The 5,162-nt window shown below is 37.1% G+C and overlaps 1 protein-coding gene across 3 annotated transcripts in view; it reads left to right on the forward strand.

Moving 5' to 3' along the window:
• The first annotated feature begins 1,089 nt into the window (after positions 1-1,089).
• LOC109463395 (synaptotagmin-1-like) overlaps positions 1,090-5,162 on the forward strand; it is a 31,493-nt gene continuing 27,420 nt past the window's right edge. For all 3 annotated transcript variants that reach the window (XM_019760198.1, XM_019760203.1, XM_019760202.1), the window contains exon 1: positions 1,090-1,204. The gene's annotated coding sequence lies outside the window, so the exon portion shown is untranslated. The remainder of the gene's footprint in view (positions 1,205-5,162) is intronic.

The following is a 5,162-nucleotide window of genomic DNA, read 5'->3' on the forward strand; positions in this document are numbered from 1 at the left end:
TTTGCACTCTGTCTGACTCCCTGTTGTCAATCAACCGAAACCACTGAATTCAATGAAATTCATCATGAAATGCCACGTTTATACACCTGTTAGTATAACGTCACACAATTTAGTTGATGGTCATCTTCAAACGGACGTTTTGTTATGGGCATGTTTTGTGTATTTTTGAGGGCTATACGATTGTTTGGTTGTGTTGTGAATGGACCCATGGAAACGCATAACCAATAGACGCAACGTTACACAAACTACGCTATATATACATCGGCTTTGTAAATTACTGAAGGCAGCCTTGTTGCATATCTAAACACTTCGAATCTTAATATGTGCTATCATATGATTTTATCGGTTCGAGGTGATTATGGAATTTCATGCGGGTCTGGACATTTGCACACTATTTGGACACATAGGGACGAATAATGCAATGTATAACCGGTCCTCCCACTTTTGTGACGCATTCTGAGAAAGTAGACAACCAACCACGATGATTTTTCTTCTATGGAGGATGGAGCTTTCCATTATAATGGCTGTGAAAGAAGTCCTTTTATCGCAATGAAAAGTTTTAACAAAATCACCACAAGTAGTTGAATCTATATCAGCACTTCTTCGAACAGACAACATTTCATTCATCTTTTAGATTTTTTTAAAGAGAAGACAATGGATTTTGACACTTTGTGGTCTTCACACTGAACATGAGCGACTCGGGAAAACGTGGCACAGAGAATTATCCATTTTAGCACTTTTACAGTTGGCCTATAAATCTTTTTTTAACGTTTAATATACACGTCAGGTTTTAATCTCTTTTTAATGTACACGTCAGCTTTTGGACAGACAACTATCCCTCAGGTCATTGTGGTATTTATCGTCTGCAAACTACCTGTTGCATTGCATGACGGGATCCATGGGGGTGATGCATAAAACATTAGGGGTGGAAGTTCCCTTTGCAAAAATGTCCACACCTTTTTAAAGAATTTCATCTTTCACTGTGATAGTGTACCATATTTCTTGGTATAAATAGGGAATATATTGATTAGTTGGCTAAAATAGTGATTTTGAGTCAACGTTGTGAAAGGAAAGTGTTACAGCCCACCCCCGAATGGAGCGAACATTAATGGTTTGCCCCTGAATCATTCAGCATTTCAGACACGGAAGAGCCGGACCCTTCCACACACCTGGTCCGAGTTTTGCTCCATTTCTTCACTTCCAGGTAAGATCTTACCCTGTTTTCTGTCAGATTACCCAAGAGGAGTTGCAGTGTGTGATAAAAAGTGTCTTGATCGTCATGTTTGCGCAAATATCGTCAGATTTTACCTCAGAAACTGCACCGCCCGAATGTTGTCGAACAAGTTTGGTATTTTCTCCCCCTCCCCAAAAACTTTCCACTTCTTGGGAATCAGAATTACGAGTAAATTCAGCAATAATCACGTTTGGCGTTTTCGATTTAGGTTAAGACAGACGTGGATAATCTGATTTTACTAAACCGCACCAGAAAATCAGTCTAAAGGAAGTTAAAATGCAGCCCGACACGGTTTCGAGCCAACAGTATTTGCACTGAAATTTTTGCACGGTTTCACCGATAGGAGTTCAAGATGTTTGGATTAACAACAAAACGTGATCTGCATGTTGCACCGTGTTAAACATGACAAATGTATGATGTACACAAACAAGTTGCGAAACGTAGTTAATGAAAAAAATCGATTCAGTCACCAAAACAAGTTAAAAAGTATCCTTTTTGAGGAATGTCGCCGTAATTATTTTGTCATAAAATGTATATCAAGTTGTTGAGTTGTCTTATAAACACTGGTGAAACCCAACTTTGGTCAATCATATCTCCATTGATACTTTATCATGAACATTTATTCCATTGTTTTTATATTACTAGTAAGAGTTTGTTTATTATCTTTCAAGTTATATCTTACTAGTATTTGTTATGATCGAAAATTTACAATACAATGGGCTAGGGTTGGCGAGGTGTGTGAGTAAGAAAAGTAAGTTAAACAAAGTCCCCGTCAATCATATGTGCATTTTTTTTATGATTGACATCAAGCATAATTGCCTACGTATTGTTGAAAAGGTCGTGTAATTGATCATACCTTAATTGCAATAATTGTCCTTTTGAGTAGTGAGCACCAAGACTGAGTGCTTGGGCGTGTCGCCAAAAAGATGCAAAAAAATTCACCAAACAAAATTAATTATTGCTATTAGGATTATAATTTAATGATCCCTGTGACTAATTTAATGCTTTTATCATAACTGTAACAGTGAGTCTAGTACATGTAGTTAGAATTTGGCACACTCACTGCCAATGCCTGGGTTTGATTCCCATTATGGGAACCACTAACACATAGGGGCAAGAGTAGTACTGTAACAGTCTACCCTGGTTTCCTGGACAGTGGACACCTGAGGAATCAAACTCGCACTGAACCCGGGCTGCCAGCTCATAACCCAAATGCCCTAACTTCTAGGCCATAAGGTCTGTTACTAAGTTGGTGGCGTTTGTACTGCACTGTTACAATTAAATCAAAATGCTGATCACAACTAAATCCTGTTCAAAGCAGCCTTGTTCAAAGTCTTGGACACTTTGGCATTTGCACTTTTCGGTAACCTCTCAGCAGTTGTTTGAGCTGCATGTCTATCACAACATCTGCCGACGTAAGCCATAGATTTCCTATTGACATTATGGCTGATGTCCGGGTTCCAACAAAGCCGGCTGACATACCGACTTACGTCACGTTAACGTCCATAAAAAACCTGTTGACAGCACGTGCTGATAGAGGGATAAGGTCGTTTAATGATTTTTCAGTGGGGGAAAAGCTGTTTTCAGATTGCTCGAGCTTAATGGAAATTTCCATAAAGTCCCTCTATGGATACCACAGAAATTTTACAACTTTTTAATTACCTGTGGAACTCAGAAATCGATTAATTTATGACCATTTCATCTTAGTTTAAAATTAAAGTTTCCTTTTGAATTTTATTGATTTTTTTCGGAAATCTTTATTTTTGTTTTGAATTCCATCTGTTTTTATATCTGGCATGGTACAGAATCGTATCGTATCGTAGTTCTGATAACAAACATTTTCATTTTGATGTGATATTACATAATATTGACTGCTTGTTTTGGCCGACATGCAAGCTGATAGCATTATTTTTACTTTTGAATAGTTGGCAACAGAAAGCAAAAGCTCTATACTGTTTGTATATTTATTGAAATGGATTCGGCCACGAAAGTCCTACATGTAAGTTAGAAGTTAAAAAACAGAGATGAGAACAATGGAAAACATTTAATACTTTTGGAGTGGTTTTTAACCAGTATTTTTGTGTGATTTTATCTCTCTTCACTTGTATGACTAGTACTGACTACTACAAGACATGATTATTTTAACTGTGACTTTAAAACACGGTGAAAACCTGCCTTCCTGAGTTCCTCTCACAAAATAGAACCACCGCAAAAGTAAAAGAATTTACAGTATCAATAGTACAGTGCTCACTGTGCATTTAATGTAAGTTCCTAATGCAGAAAGATGTTACCAGTACTTGTTGAATTTCTGCCCGAAGGATTTTGACTTATGGGGGTCAACCTATCATAGTTACGGGTGAAGTACCCTCATTTTACTTTAATATGTATTTTATTGAATGCCTGGCTCTTTTAGCAGTATAAATGCCATTTCAGATTGACCACGAATGCATATCTTTGTCTGATACAGTATTTTACCATGATTCATATCCACCTGGGGTGCGCAAAATTGACCTCTGGGAAGGGATTCAATATTAGAGTAATTCACCCTATGACCTTTTGTGAAGAGATCTGACCTTTTACATTGCATTTTGACTTGGCTACAAAGAGCAGAAATAAATGAAATGCAACAGTATTATTTCCCCATCTACACTATGTTGTACCGCTGTATTGCCTCCCTCAAGCTCTCAGGAATTAGTGTGGTAATAGACCATACAGGTGGGTAATGCCCCGCTTGTAGCCAGCCTTGGGCCCAAATACCCGGGCTTTAAAGTTTTGTCCTTGCGATTTGTAACCTGGGCCTTTGGTCTTGATCGATGTTGACCCAACAGTGAAAGATGTCGGGTCATAACGTCAATTTCAAGTGTAGGTTCCACCGGGATCTTTAAATTGATTTGCATCATTTTTCTTTTTCTTTGATGCCTAGGTTAAGGCAAAATGCATCATTATTGGTGTTAAGTACCAAATTGGTTTATATATTATGTTTCATCGATTTGGTTATGTGGTCAGTCAGCAGGGAGAATGTTATAAAAAACTAAAAAGTACTAAGTTTTTATTTTCAAGACAAACATCATGAACTTAAGTGAGGAAATGTTTTTAAAAATGTCTATTTAACAAGTTGCCACCGATTGCTTTTTTTAGTCTTACAGTACTAAGTTGTAGCAGTAACAGTAATATCTTGTTATGGCCCAACAGTTACTGTGTAACAGTAATATCTTGTTATAGCCCAACAATAGGAAAACACTAATAGTTGAAGGGCATTTGTAGTCTGCCCATTGCTAGATATTATTGATCCTCTACGCCCTTCCCGGGTATAGTACCTCACTGCCACATGCGAAGATTAATTACCTATGTCTGCCTTTAAATGAACTCATTTATATCCCAGGGTTTCCCTGACATATATAGCAACTAATTGAAACTATGTTTATGACTGTGGGGGAGGGGAACATTTTAGAAATGGCAATGTTTTGGTCAAGATTGAAGACGTACATGAAACTTTCAATACTTTCAGATGGGTTTCACACTGATTAAATCCACTGCCAAAAGTTCAACAAACTCTATATAATAATAGTATATTGTGACACAGACATATTTTCTGCGAATATTTATGTATAGTTTGCTTGCTATTAATTTTACAGATACCCTGAGGTATGTGTGGTAAATGGGTTACGAGAGGTATCATATATCATGTGGCCATATCAGCATTTAGACTAGAAGTTCAAGGTGATCGGGGAAAACTGTCCTCGAAATTGGAAATGTTATGTGAAAATTGGAAGTCTGGAGCAATTGTACGCTTAGTTAACTTCAATTTCCCTCTCATCTGTTACGAGATTCATAATTGTAAAAAAAATGGAATTTTCTAATCTACAAGGTTTAAAGCAATTCAGAGATTGTGGTGCAAAAATTTCTTTTTAAATCAAAGTATTATGTA

This window comes from Branchiostoma belcheri, unplaced genomic scaffold, assembly GCF_001625305.1.
Source record: "Branchiostoma belcheri isolate BF01 breed outbred unplaced genomic scaffold, Haploidv18h27 scaffold125, whole genome shotgun sequence".
Lineage (NCBI taxonomy): Eukaryota > Metazoa > Chordata > Leptocardii > Amphioxiformes > Branchiostomatidae > Branchiostoma > Branchiostoma belcheri.